At 43.8% G+C, this 15831-nt stretch overlaps 1 protein-coding gene and 1 non-coding gene across 2 annotated transcripts in view; both read right to left on the bottom strand.

Annotated features, from left to right (window-relative positions):
• The window catches only part of LOC126250519 (facilitated trehalose transporter Tret1-2 homolog), a 359534-nt gene that overhangs the window by 281176 nt on the left and 62527 nt on the right, over positions 1-15831 (bottom strand). The gene's annotated exons all lie outside the window — the stretch shown is intronic.
• Positions 9867-9941, bottom strand: Trnat-ugu (transfer RNA threonine (anticodon UGU)). Its single transcript has one exon. It is a non-coding gene; the product is annotated as a tRNA-Thr (tRNA).

Raw genomic sequence — 15831 nt, 5'->3', positions numbered from 1 at the left:
AAAAAACGAGATTTGTGAAGGGAAGAGAAAACACAATGTACTCAGCGTGAGACGTAGCTGTTGGGGGCCGGAGGAGACCACAGGTGTCGATGCTTAAATTTTGTAAGGAGGCCCATGGTTGGCTCATCATAATTAATTTTGCAGCGGTGCTGGGGAATTGTGAGTGCAGATGTGCAGCTGTTTCTATTGGATTAAACTTGAAAACGCACTTACAGTGAGGGAATTTCTGTCTCCTCTCCCACTCTAAGATAGGACTGACCCGTATTGGTTAACCACATGTTTCGTTAGAAGAAAGGAAATGATTACAATTGTTACAAACTTTTCATTGGTTAGAAATCAGAAAATATACGACTATTGGTTGCCGATGTTCTGGCACTGGCAGAACCAGCTACATTTTGTGGAGGAGATAGACTTCATCCCAGATCTTCATAAAGATAAGACTTCATTTTCGGACTGCAGACACAGAACACTTTATTACTGCAGAGGGAGATGTCTTTGCTTTACATTTGATCACAGATGCCACGTCTGAACTCAGAATTGTCAGCCAGTACTGCAGCCATCCTCTACACCTGAGTATGGTCAGAGTGGTAAGCATGGGCCGCATGCGTTGTGATGAAGGGACTGCGAAGTTATTTGTTCCACGTCAAAATTTCTTTTTCGGAGTTAATCCAAACAGCTACAATCAATATGCGCTTAGACGAGAGACCTAATACTTATACGTACGTTACTTGTATGTACTTTTCTGGGTCTCTTCTATAGGCTATCAACCTATTCAGAAATCATTAGCGATTTCTGTGGAAACAATTTTTGTATCATTTCTATTTCAAATCCACCCACCTGTGCCAAGGTTTTTCGTACATATTTTTGTACCTTTGTACCCATGTGTAACTATTTCTATTATTTATTCTAGAATCACATTAATGCATCTAACAATAAGTCGAATTGTTAGCGATCTTTAGTTTTATTTAGTAGCTTGATGAAAACTTGTAACAATATATCTATGTGAGTTGCGGTAGCCATATTTTATATTCAATTGGACAACCACAGTTTAATTCAGATATTTAGTTAGTTATCCATTGCAGGACTTTGCTTTTTCATGTCACATGATCTCATCGACAGCGATCTGTTCACTTTATAGGTCTCCGGGTTCAGGTCTCGTAGCATCTCAGAGGTACGACAAATGTCTAACCAGCAAACCTCTCAAAGGAATCATGCCGGTATTTGCCAGGTGCCATATAGGGGAATCACGGAAAACCTAAATCTGAATGGCCGGAAGCGGATTTGAAGTGTAGAGAATGGGGAGAATGGCATCGGAACTGACGAAACTGTACACGTTGATATATGCCAGTTGGAGAGTTCGAGTACTGAAAAAACCAAATGAAATGACAGACTGTCTTTGTCAACAGAGCACCATCCTCGTTTCACCAGTGAAGAGTACAGGAACTTACTGCCCGATCTTTTTCATCTACAGCATCATGTAGGCGACGTCTAGCATGACAATGCAGTACACTACCGCTCCTGTATTGTCATAATGATATATTATGTAACTTTTTCTGTTTAAATGAAACTAATTTAAACTACTTACAGAAGTTTTAAGAGAGTTTGTTTCTACATACGGTCTTGAGAACGTTTGCTGCTCGTATAGTCTGACACAAAGTACGCTGGCTTATGTGGCAGTCCCAGTTTCTTCGTTTCGGAAGAGTGACTACTGGCAAGGTACACCAGAGAGCCTGTGTGTAGTTTTGAATTAGTATTCTACACTTGTTTATGTATATTTTGTGCTGTTTTCCCATTTTCGCTTCATAACGACAACACACAAAAAATCAAAATACAGATACACAAAGAATAAAGTTTACCCGATTCGTAGACAGATCGTGCACATGGTTTTCCTCCACTAGCACAGATATGTATGTGGCGGTAAACTGGGGAACGGGCTACAGAATTACAATAAATACAACTGCACAATCATTCATGGGCGAGTGTATGTCTATAATGAGCTCTAATATAGACGGGACAGACGCCGAACGAAAGAAATAAGACTTTCATGGGAACTTATACACCTGACTTTCGATCTTCTTAAGTCCCAAGAGATCTGATCTTGCTTTCAGTTTTTAGAACACTCGCAGTAAAACGTAGCTTGACGTTCCAAGATCCTATGTGTCGAAGTGCGATGAGCGAGTAATTTTTACGGTAGATCCACTCCGATATTTACTTGAACTTGTTAAACCTCACTATGGCAGTTTCCAATTTTTCGCATTGGAATTAGTAGCATCAACGACACATGCGAAATTAGATTCTGTTATCATTCGTTCATTCGATGCTACAGAAATATTTCCACGTTACTGTCACTTTCTCAGCAAGTCTTTTAATTCATTTTTCCATTAGCGTATCTTTTTGTTTCCTAATATAGTCTATTAGAGTCAACATCTGATAGCCCACAGGCTAAAGGACCAGTGACTCGCGGACGCAGGAGAGTCAAAATGCAAAGTTTTGTACTCTCCCTTCTGCCACGTGAGGCTTACGTGTACTGTACTGCATTTAACTTTTATGTTTGATGACTAGTATAGATCTTTTAATTTGTACTGTTTTACGTGTTTCATCCTTAAGGGAACAGTACATCACATACTGATTATTTGCCGATTTTCTAGTACGAATAATCTTCCAGCGAAAAGGCTGTAAAGAAAGTGTATGATGCTGGCGACTACCACGTACAGTAATCGTTGCCATACGTAAAAATGGAACGTTTCTGTTTCGATGGATACGAGAGAGGTGCTCTTCTTGGTGAAGTCTAACACGTTGATGGAAAGCCGGCTTAAACGACTTCTCGGCTTTTTTATGTTCTTGTGGATGCCAGAAAGTAGGAAAAAAAACATACTCACTGACTTACTTTCTCCCAAACTGTTTGGTGAGCAGTAGACCCCCACTAGTGCTAGCAATTTTCTGTGGTTGCTTGCTTCTATCACATCTAGAGATTTAATGTGAAGCGTATCTTTCATCATATCCGAATGTTTTGAATCGCTACTATAAGTTTACTGTCTTCCATACGATAGTTCTTTGTTACTACCGGCAAGAATCGGAGGAGAGTAAAGGAAATGTGTGACTTACAGCCATATTCACGCCAGACTCACACTCAACGGACTCCTTGCTCACGGGCGAGGATCTGTAAGCCTTGCTTTCACTCTCTGGTACGCTGGCATTAACGGATGGCGTTTGAAAATATTATGTATCCAGCATACTTATCGACGTAGTGCTGTGCTTCGAGTCGAATAACACCAGTACTAGTTCCAACACCACTTTCAAGCACAGAGTTGGTTTTTCTTGTATTTACAAGTACCCTACTGGAGCAAACGAGTACACAAGAGTGCCTTAATCCGCTCTGTATGATGACAGAATGTTTTCGAAGCATTTTTCAGTATTGTCGTATACGCGTCGTGTTTTCAAACACGGGAACTGTGTGATTCTCTCGAAGCCAGTTGCCAAGCTATTCGTTCAAAGTATAATTCATCAAAAAATTTATTCTAATACATTTATTCTCACATCTAAAACTAATTTATCGGTAATATAAAAACTGTCTAAGTGTTGAGACAAAGCTCTGATGATACTGTGACCTTGTAAGGAAAGAGCATTGAATGCGTAGGAAGCCTTGACGTTTTCAGAAGAAAATTGGTATTAAGATATCTGAACTACTAAAACATCTCTCCGCTTATGAAGTGATCATATAACTACGATTGCACGATGGCTTCACGATATAGTAATTTCTTATTTTCCGACAACTTGTTTCGCTTCTAGTCCATTCTCGACCGGTACGTGCAAAATTAGCGTATGTGAGAGAATTTGTGGAACCGTACGTGAACAAACGATTCTCCTCCCTAAATTTAAAATCTTTGAGCAATAAATAAATAAAAAATAAGCAAAGTAATACATCGCGATAAACAACTGTTATGTACAGCTCCGGCCTACATTAAGATGAGCATCAAAACCACCTGACTTTTTCTCGGGCACTTGCCTCGTATATGTACGAGGGCTATTGTGTTTTTTCAACCTCCAATCGGTCACGATATTAAAATATTAAAAGCACAGTGGAAATCCATGAATCTTTGCGGAGATGTGTGGCGCAGTGTCTCTAGTATTCCTGTCGATCGCGTCACATTGCACTTTTCAGTTCTGACTCACCATGTAATGACACCTAGAACGATAGAGTCGCCTGCTAAGTGAGAAGTGCCTAGTGAAGCGTTCCGCCTGATTTCAAGCAGCCCATATAATGTACCTGTCATGCATTTCCTTCCTCAAGACGTTTCTCGGCCGCACGCTGCAGGGTCAATGAGAACGCTCCTCCAGTGTTTCCGATGGGATTCGTTTGTTCACCCACTCCCCATATAGCCCGGACTTGGCGCCCTCTGATTTTCATCTCATCGCTGACATGAACAGCTGGCTGTGAGAACAGCATTTTGGCACAGTGGGTGAGCTGCAGACACGCAAAGGAAATTGGTGGAAGGCACAGGTGGCTGCCTTCTATGACGATGATACTGGACTTAAAGAGAAATAGCTGAACGTTGCAATAAAACATTTTCGATTTTCACTGTGGTTTCCATATCGCGACAGATCGGAGGTTGGAAAAAGTAGCACTCATATACAGGGTGAATCACCTACAACTTGCACTTGCACCGCATAATTTGCGGAAATGGAAAGTTCTATTGTTGTGAGGTTTCCACAGAATGGATTGGTAGTCAGGGGCTCATATTGTTAGCCAATAAACAGACTGTAATAATACTTGGAAAACGAATATTTTTGTGCAAACACACACTTTTTAAATGGAACAATGACATTAACAAACTAAAAGTAGGATAAATCAGGATATTAGTGCTGTTTGTTGCAGGAGTCTAGTGCGAATCGATTAGGATATATCGTATTTTGAAAAGTTCCCACAGCGATACTTGTACATTACCTGTGGTAGCACGTACTGAAGAATACCACAGATACAAAAAAAAAAAAAAGAAAGAAAGAAAAAGGCTCTGAGCACTGTGGGACTTAACTTCTGAGATCATCAGTCCCCTAGAACTCAGAACTACCTAAACCTAACTAACCTAAGGACATCACACACATCCATGCCCTAGGCAGGATTCGAACCTGCGACCGTAGCGGTCGCGCGGTTCCAACTGTAGCGCCTAGAACCGCTCGGCCACCCCGGCCCCGCCACCACGGATACAAACGCTAGTTATATGGCCTCTGACCATGTGTTCAAAAGGACCACCGGCAGTGGCAGTACACGCTTCCAGTCTGTTAGGCAACGACTGCTGCGCACGTGCTAGCATTTCAGGGGAGATGTCCGAGAGTAGGCTGCAGTAATGCGTCGTTGCATATCATCGGGTATAGTTGGTATGTCCTAACAGGCAATGTCTTTCAGCTTTCCCCACAGGCGGGGAACGGACAGGCCTTGATATTGGTCCTCTGCGTCCAGTCCAATGTTTTGGAAACAATGCGTGAAGAAATGCTGTACTACTTCGTGCACTATGGGCTGGACAGCCGTCATGTTGGTACCACGTGTTCCTCCTAGTCAGCAGAGGAACGTCTTCTAGCATCCATAGAAGATAGTCTGTTAGGAGGCTGCAATACTTGTGCACGTTCAGCTTTCCGCCTGTGAAAAACAAGCCTATGAGTTAATGGCTCACTACCGCACATCACACGTTTACACTCCATGGACGCTAACGTTTTATCTGACCAAGCCAACGGGGACTGTCAACAAACCAATATAAACGTAGGCTTTCGCGACCATTGTCACAGCCAATAAAATTTTTCTGGTTTTGTGACCGCTTTGTCAGTATGAAAACTACCGATGTTTTGTAAACAAAAACACCCTGAAGAAGGTCACTTGCACCAGTGACCGAAACGCCAGAAGTTTTACATACTGACAATGCGGTCACTAACCCAGAAAAATGTTATTGACTGGAACAGACCAATAGTTCGTGTTTCGACGGTTTGATTGGTCATGATCGGTAAATGTGGCTTCATCACTAAACAAGATAAATGATACATCTACAATATCCTGTCTTAGTGCCTATGTGCAGAAGTTAACACGATCCTCATAATCGTTCCCATGCAGCTCTTGATGGAGAGAGATGTGATGAGGATGGAACCTATATCGATGGAGAATGCATAGGATACTTGCCTAACTAATGCCGCTTCATCGTGTGATTTCACGGGAGCTAACGTGCGGATCAACTGTAACAACATAAATTTTCTCCTCTTCTGTTGTCACTTCCTTCGTACTGTTACGTTGTCTAGGTGATGCACCACCACTTTCACGAAACTGGTTGAAGAGGTTAATAAATAGTTGCCGAGATGCTTGACGTCTATTTGGATATCTTGCCGTATACGTCGTACAAGAACGAACTGCATTCTCCCTACACTCTCCAAACACCTTGAGCATGTCGGCTTTCCTGCATTGGTACATGCCATCGTCGAGTCACGACCTACTGTTTGGACTGTCACACGCAAACTGACCAGCAAGTAGCAATGCATTCAAGGAACACACAGGCACACTGTAAGCAAACATAACAACATCGTACCTAGCAACTGCTCAGGTTGGATGGTACAAATAAGTGTCGGTGTGGAAAGTTTCCAAAATATGATACCTTGTAAACGACTTCACTATAATCCTGCAATAAACACCACTGACATTTTAATTTAACCTGATTTTAATTTTTTAATGTGAATAGGAATTATTACTTTTAAAAAAGTGTATATTTGCACAAAAGTACACTTTTTAAGTATTATTACAATCTGTTGATTGGTTAACAGTACTAGCCCCTAGCTGGCAATTCATTCTGTGCAAACCGCACATTAACAGCACTTTCTGCTTCCGCAATATTTGTGGTGCATGTTTTTGGTGATGCACACTGGCATTTGCAGCGTTCTCAACGTTTTGGCAATGAACATACTGTGTGCAAAAGTCTGTAATCAGTAAAGCCTTCTGGACATCCGTATACGGCTCTGTGACTTTAGTTGAAGTTCCTGTAAAAGCCATAGCAGTTGGGGAGCAACGGAAGAAATCCTGACTGAAGGTGCAGGTAGTCAAATATTGTGAGAGACCTATAGAGGATGTAAGCCTCGCATTGCTGTCCTTGGTTTAATCTTAGCGCAGATCGGTTGAGTTTCCTTTCAGCACTGTGGAACATTGGAAATTGTGGTACGTTCCTATGGGACAAAACTGCTGAGGTCATCAGTACCTTGGCTTACCCACTACTTAATCTAAATTAAACTAACTTACGCTAAGGACAACACACACACCCATGCCCGAGGGAGGACTCGAACCTCCGACAGGCGGGGAGCTGCGCGAACCGTGGCAAGGCGCCTGAGGCCGCGCGGCTTCTAGCTCTGTGTATGAAGTTCAAGATGTATAACTGTATCGTGTGAATAACTAAAAGGGCTATTTGCCATTGTTTTTATGGATGAGTATGGAATGAAATTAATAGATAGAATGAAGTTATACACTGGTACACCCCTCCTTTTTTGTGAAAAATACCACAAGAGTCCCCGAGTTTAAAGTACCCAATGAATTTCACATAGACTGACGATCACTTTTTCGATCATATTTGTTGGTAAACGTACCTATGACTAAGTGGCAACGAATCGCTTATTTTCGGCAACGGCTACCTGAGTCACAGTAATTTAGCTACGTCGGTCACAGACGCAGGTCATAGGGACATTATGGAAAACAAATACAGTAATGCGAGTAAGCACACCGGACAAATAGTAGACGACTACCATTTGGAAGCTAATAGTAACTTTAGGAATGTGCAGGTGGCTGGTCGCTAGGGGGGTCTGGATAATTACTCAGTTTCGCATTCAGTTTCCCCACGAAGTGGTACAGCTCAGCGCCTGTTTTGTTTCTCAGATATAACACTATGCAGCAAGAAGAAGTGACCAGTTTGTGTAAGTACCTTCAAGAATACAAAAGGCAATACAGTAAATGATGCCGTGGATTTCGCATGTGCTTTGCCATTTTATATCCTTCAGATTTAGTGACTGAGAAGATATTCACGTCATAACTCGTTCCGAAAGACGATCATGACAGGCCAAAACCACGTGCTTATTTTGGCGCTCGGTTAAAACCGATTCACTACCAGGCAACAAGGACTTCAAGATACCAACACTAATTATTCCCTACTACTTTCCGAATGCGCAGTCTAGAGTGAATTGCATCTAATGTATTTTTTCAGTACTGTATGCAAGAAACCGCTGTTCGCTTCTTCCTGATTGCAGCATCAGGAGACGTATCAACAGTGGAGAATTGGAAGCGTATTATTTGGTCACATCAATCACATTTATGCCTATATGAGTAGGTTCGTAGACCTCGGGAAGCATTTCAGGAAGACTATGTGAAAGTGACTGTTCCATGTGAAATTAGTCTCATGACGTTCTTTGAATGTTGTGGTAGAACTATTATTCTAAGTAATCACAACTTCAAACTCGTTCATTATTACCGTTCATTAGATTTTCCATGACAATGCTTTACGCACTTCCTGCGTTTCAAGAACATCTACGCTGCTCTCAGTGCAGAAGACTATGCACCTCTGAGGTCGATTCCGTCGCCGGGATCCATCCTGAAAAATCCAGGTAAACTTCCCATGATCTGAGAATGTTTTCACTATGCGAACGTGGTTTCTGTGGTTGGTGTGGTAGGCGCCTTGAACCGGAACGACTGCTAGAACTATCGGCCAAGTGGTTCTTGCCGTTTCTTCATGGTCTTCCAAGAAGCCAGTCCAGGCATTCATCAGATTGAACTGTGACTGAATCGTGAATGCGTAATTAGCATTCGGAAGTTAATCCATGTTTAAAGCGCAATCTCTAAAACAAAAGGAACAAAAGAAAACAATAACTTTCTTGGTGGTTGACCAATAAGGGGCGAGAAAGGTGAACACATGACGTGCCAGATGAGAAAATGTACAGTAGGCGCGTCTGCCAACCAAGCTCCTTGATGCTATCTTCCAGGTCGCTCTTGTTACTCTGCAAGTGCAAGGCATCTCATTTGTTGGCAACAAACGTCAACTGCGAAGGACACATTCCTGTGAAGCAGTTCATAACGCAAAACACATTCTTTGTGCCACCAAATGTATATCAATAACAATTTGAGATAATGTTGTTTGTTATGGCTTACCCATTATTTTCTCCTTATGAAGTTACCAAACGGTACTTCAAAGCGCCATCAGGCTGCACTGATTTAGGCTTACGGTGACCCCCTTAAATCTATTACGGCAAATGCCAGGGTTAGTCCTTTTAAACAGCACAGACGAGTTCTTATCCCACCCTTCCCATTTTGAGATTCTGCTGCGTGTCTAATCTCGTTTTTGACGAGACGTTGTACCGTAATCCTCTTTTCTTTCTTTTAACCACAATTTGATTGTGTCATGTGGGGCAAGTTGTGACATGTGGTCAACGAGTCTGGGGTTCCAAGACACCTGGTATCCTTACTAAAAGCCATACCGCAACCATAAAAGTAGATGGTGAATACTCGGAATTTTTCGATGTTACAAATGACGTCAGACAAGGCTGCATACTGTCACAATATCTATGCAGAGTGTGTAATCATGAAAGCGCTGGATGGCTGAGACGGTGGGATTTCAATTGGCGGCAGGAAAATAAAAAACTTACGTAGCAGGAAGTGACGAAGAACTTGGTAATCTGTTGTCATGAGTGGAAGGTATTACTCTAAACCTTATATATATGAAGACAGTAACTTGTTCTCGAAAGGACAGTTACTGTTGATGACCGTGCAGCTTTTCCCTGGAATAAATGATGACTAACTGACAACCCCAGCTGCCGACAGGTGTTGTTGTTATACCTCGATGTGGACAACTGAAAATGTGTGCCCCGACCGGGACTCGAACCCGGGATCTCCTGCTTACATGGCAGACGCTCTATCCATCTGAGCCACCGAGGGCACAGATGAGACTCACGGGAAGCGTGCAGGGGATAAGTCCCTGCAGTCGCGCTGTTCATCTGTGTCCTCGGTGGCTCAGATGGATAGAGCGTCTGCCATGTAAGCAGGAGATCCCGGGTTCGAGTCCCGGTCGGGGCACACACTTTCAGCTGTCCACATCGAGGTATAACAACAACACCTGTCGGCAGCTGAGGTTGTCAGTTAGTCATCATTTACTCTAAACCTTGGCCTACAGACAAACATGAATAAAAACGAAACTAATCGTTATCAATCGCCAAGGCATCGATCGAAACCAAATTACAGGATGCTTAAGGAATCTGGAGATAGTGAATGATTATGTATATCTAGGCTCTCTGATCAATTGCACAGGAAAGCGTGATAAAGAGATAAGACAACGAATCATTCTTGGCCGAGCCGCAATGGTCGAACTCTCTAAGATATGGCAGAATCGGGCAATATCCAAGACAACGAAGATGTGGTTGGTAGATGCATTGGTGTTTCCTGTATTCTTATACGGATACGAGACCTGGACCGTGAAAGGTAGTGATAAGAACCGCATTGATGCCTTCGAGATGTGGTGTTGGCAGAGGATGCTACGTGTACCGTGGACACAAAAAGAACAAATGTTTCAGTAATAGAAGATCTTAAATTCACAAGAAGGTTGTCTTCTCGTGTCAGCCAAAGATGTCTTCAGTTCCTTGGGCACATATTGTTAAGGAAAGAGGATAATTTAGAGAAGACTATCGCGCAGGGAAAAATTGAGGGCAGAAGGCCACGGGGGAGAGCAGCAAACAGATGGCTGGATCAAGCGAACAAGATTACCAGCCTGCCTCTTCACATCACACTAAGAACGGCCGAAGATCGCAGTGGATGGAGACATCTGTCTGAATTTACAACTACGTAAGAATGAATGAGGAAATGAGGTCACTACACTCAGCAATGAGTAAAACGACCAATGATGACGAACCACAGTATGACTACTGAAGGTAAGTGTCGCTCAAAGGTTAATTGATCGTCACTCTTGCCAGTTATGGGATACACTGTCATTGACCATAGCAGTAAATCGCAGAAATGTCCTTCATCAACGCCAGTTTGTCTTCTTGAATGTGGTGATTAATTTATCTTAAAATGATCTTACTTGAAACGATACAACTTCACTTTCTCGATAGTACTCACTTCATACAGGGCACAGGCGTTCCGAATTGCCTCCACTGCTTTCACTCTTTTACTAAACCCAAACAGAACACTATGTCCAATTGTTAGACCTAACTGCTTTTTAGACTCCGTTTTCTAATGCATAAACGATGCTCCCCATAACGTCAAAAATGAGAAATATTCAAGTTGTCACTGCACGAACTATACTACAAACATGAACGACATAAGACTATGGTTAAATACGCTTAAAGCAACATGCCATACAAAATCGCCACGGAGCATGCTGAAACATAGTATTACATCATGAATATTTATTCAACTGAGAGATAATTAATTAAAGAGCATCAAGATAATAAATGTAACTTTGTTTTCAGATTATTTTGTGAATAAAATTGTCTAGATTGCTTAATAACTGTCTTTATTTTTTATATGACTTATTTGTTTCCAGACGATGGTCTTATCCTGGTGTGTATCCCTGGCATCCTTGTGAAGAACCTAAAACGTAAATATGGAAAACTCCGGCAGCACTTCTGATGAGCCGGCCGGGGTGGCCGAGCGGTTCGAGGCGCTACAGTCTGGAACCTCGAGACCGCTACGGTCGCAGATTCGAATCCTGCCTCGGGCTTGGATGTGGTGATGTCCTTAGGTTAGTTAGGTTTAAGTAGTTCTAAGTTCTAGGAGACTAATGACCTCAGAAGTTTAGTCCCATAGTGCTCAGAACCATTTTTTTGAACTTCTGATGATAAACAACCCATACTACGTTTCCTTTAACTTGTTCCATGATTTCATCGTCGACGCGATTTCGAGCCCTAATCTTCGTTTCCCCTCTGAAAATTTCTGTCTTTTCCTGGAGTAGCATTGGGGACATCATACGTGCAGTCTGGCTGACTTGTGCGATTTGACCACTGATGTCTCTTACACATAGGTCATTCTACAGTCCACGTCCTAGACAATGGAGAAGTCATTAGGGATCGCACTGTTATGCGCTGTCAAGGAAAATGAAACTAATTTTTTGCAGTTAGTTATTCTAACAAGAGACTCAATAAACTACACCTGTCGCAAAAATAATATTTGTCAGAAGTAACGTACAGTTCATATTGTGAACAGGCCCGTCCGGTTGGCCGTGCGGTTTAACGCACGGATTTCCGGGCGGGAAGGAGCGCCGGTCCCCTGCACGAATCCGCCCTGCGGATTTGTGTCGAGATCCGGTGAGCCGGCCAGTTTGTGGATGATTTTTAGGCGGTTTTCCATCTGCCTCGGCGAATGCGGGCTGGTTCCCCTTATTCCGCCTCAGCTGCACTATGCCGGCGATTGGTGCGCAAACAAGTTCTCCACGTACGCGTACAGCACCATTACTCTACCACGCAAACATAGCGGTTACACTCGTCTGGTGTGAGACGTTCCCTGGGGGGTCCACCGGGGGCCGAACCGCACAATAACCCTGGGTTCGGTGTGGGGCGGCGGAGTGGTGTAGTGGACTTCGGTAGTCGTCGTGGGGTTGCGGACCACTGCGACTGCGACGGGGACGGAGCCTCTCCGTCGTTTCTAGGTCCCCGGTTAACATAACACATATAACATATTGTGAACGAAATATAAATGATGTAGCTAACAGGATAGACGGTAAAATCCATACGCGACATTTGGAGAACAGATTAATGCCTAACAGTAAGAAAACACAATGTATACACTTTCTCACACCGAACTCTGGCAAAGCCGAAATATTTGACGGTCCAGCCACATTTTTTTGAACATCGCCCATGTTCGACGTCAGCGTGCAGTAACCATCCACAGACAGTAGGTGGCAGCATTAGCAGCGGACGGTATATAAGGCGTTTCGAGGGCACGCAGAAAACAATGCAGTCGTAGTAAAGCGGAAACGGAGCGATATATCTAACGTCCAAAAGAGCATAATCACTGGCTATCGGGCCCAGTGTGGGAGCGTATTCAAAACGGATAAGCTTGTGAATTGTTCACGTGTCGGTGTGGTTAATATATAAAGTGCCTGGCAAAATGCTGCTATCCAAACCCGGCACTGTGGCAACTGTTGTGCACCGCGGGCCACGGATGACAGGTTTGAATGACGGTTGCGGAGATGTGTGCGACTGTTGAGCTACTGACTGCCCAGAGGAACCAATGGGCTGCCAACAGTGGCTCCTCAACGACCGTTCAACGAACCTTTGCTGCATATGGGCCCATGCATCAATGCCTGGTACATGCAACCATGCTGAGTGCTATATTGTAAGGTGCCAGGGCGTGGGCACTTACACGTTAGCTTACCAACATTAGTATTAATAATAAAGGGACTGGCAAGGGCATCACATCATGACTCTATTGAATTATGATAAATATGAGGCACTCTCGAGCAGTACTCCCTGCATGTCTGCAGGATTGAGCCACTAACTTAAAGCGTTGGTGAAAAGCGTCGGAAGTTGAGAATTGTGGAATGTAAAGTCTGCAGATGGCCGTAGCTCGCCGGGCCGCCGTGGGCGGCAGGTAGCGCTCACCGGAAACGCGGGACAACACGGAGCTTTTGGGGATAGCCCGGCATCCGGAGCCACCTGTGCTGGGCAACACGTGGCGAAGACGGGAATTTCGTTTGCCTAGGGGCGTTATGATCTACTCGATCATTGGATAGATCTCAGTGGAGGGATTTCGGCGATGATAGAGCATTCGACATTGGCCGAAACTGAGTATTTTCTTCCGGCGCGTTTTCGTACGCGTGGGAGACGAGAGAATTGTGAGAAGACTTCGCCTTCAGCCATCGAGCGGTACGGACTTGGAGACGGCGTTTTGGCCATCGTCTTCGAAGGGAGTTATACGGTCTGTATCCCAACATTGCACCAACGCGTGTTCCGTGCAGAGTTCTGAGGTTAGAGCTCTTTGTGCGCTCAGAAGCGAGATTTTCACCAACGCCTAACCACTTCCAAAAACTTACCTAATATTCTCAATCTAGAAGTTATCCTTGCGAGGTGCCGAGTATTTATCAACGCAGCTGCCGGTAATAGGGGCGCGTAATTGCAAATTGTTAATGTGCCATTCTCAGGAGTGTGTGGGTAGACAAAGAGAATCACATTTTTTTTTTTTTTGTAAATTTTGTCAGTTGTGGGGAATATCAAATTAAAATGCCAATATTACGATCGAATTATCAACTTCATTGTAGCTAGCATTTCCCCGTCCCAGTAAGCTTTACATGTACTCTAGTCACTGCACAGCTTGCCCATACGGGAAGGAAAGAAGGTTTGCAGTCTTCTATGTCAGCTTACATGTCCGAAAGAACAGATGCCATCTTCATATAGAATATGCTTACCGCCAATGATCTTCAGTACGGATGCACTCACATTGCCCGAACTTTTACAGGAATCAGTAGATTGATTGCCGCGAGTAATGAGTATAGTGGGCAGGGACACTACATATGTAGTGTGTGGACAGTAAGTTGGAAGTGTGGGCCTCACAGGGAGCTTGCCAGAGATAAGTCCCTGCACTCGCATTATCTTCTCGACCTCGATGGCTCAGTCCGATAGGGCGTCTGTCATGTAAGCAGGAGATCCCGGGTTCGAGTCCCGGGTGGGGCACACATTTTGAACTGTCCCCGTTGATATTTATCAACGCCTGTAAGCAGCTAAAGGTCTAGATTTCATTGAAATTTCATGCTGACTGCTGTTCGTCGGCGACGGAGGCTGGAATTTTCACGCCAGTACCACATCTGGACGTTCGCTGAGTGGCGGCAGGTGGCCTTTTCAGATGACTCACGTTTTATGCTCCATCGGACAGATGGCCATTGACGTGTACGGCCCTGCAACCATCGTCTTATGGCCCAGGACGAAGGAGGGAGCATTATGGTCTGAGGAATGTTCTTGTGGCATTCCCGAGGTGACCTCTTCAGTCCTGAAGGCGCAATCGATCAGCGCAGGTAGCTTCTGTTGTTAGGCACCATGTCGCACCTACAAGCAATTTTTTTTCGACACTATGGCACCTACCAGGAAGAGAGTGCAGCATGTCACACAGCTCGCAGAATATGTGCTTGTTTCAAAGAGCACCAGGATGAATCTACTGTATTGCCTTGGCCACTCAACTCCCCGGATTTAAACCCAATGAGGACTATGTGAGACGATCCCTATCGGGTTATTCGCGTCATGGATCCTCAACTGAAAAACCTAGAGCAGCTGCCCACGGCACTGGAGTCGGAATGGCTTCGCATCGCCGTCGGTACCTTACATAACCTCATTGCCTCTCTTCCTGCACGTCACGCTTTTGACAAGTGATCAGATTAATGTGACTGGAAAACATATTTTCCACGGTAATCAGTCAGATAAATCGATCATTATAGTTTTCTTTGGTCTGAGGGAAGGCGGAAAGCTTTCTTGGAAGTCTCACATTCAATATTTTGTGCCTCTGACAATGAAACGCGGAGGTTTGTTCACATTGCATAGTTTCGCTTTGTTATCTCCTATGGTACTACAATTTGAGGCACATATATGCACCCAGCAGTAATGCGCTTGGCCCAAAAATGGGCTATCAGGCAAAAATGCAGTATGAGCTCGCAAACTTCGTGATACTGGCAATACAGACTCATAAAGAAGAAATTCCAACATTCATATGGTAAGAACTAGATGGGAAAATTTTTGGACTTTACTAAGCACTGTACAGAGATAAGCAGGCTTCCTTTTCAGAAGGCTTCCAGCGCAACTGAAAACACTGAGTGATAATTCGCAAGTCTTTAAATCAATGTTGGAAGG

This window comes from Schistocerca nitens, chromosome 1 (assembly GCF_023898315.1).
Source record: "Schistocerca nitens isolate TAMUIC-IGC-003100 chromosome 1, iqSchNite1.1, whole genome shotgun sequence".
In the NCBI taxonomy this organism is placed as follows: domain Eukaryota; kingdom Metazoa; phylum Arthropoda; class Insecta; order Orthoptera; family Acrididae; genus Schistocerca; species Schistocerca nitens.
The sequence above is the reverse complement of the archived record's forward strand: the minus strand, read 5'-3'. Positions and strand labels throughout refer to the sequence as shown.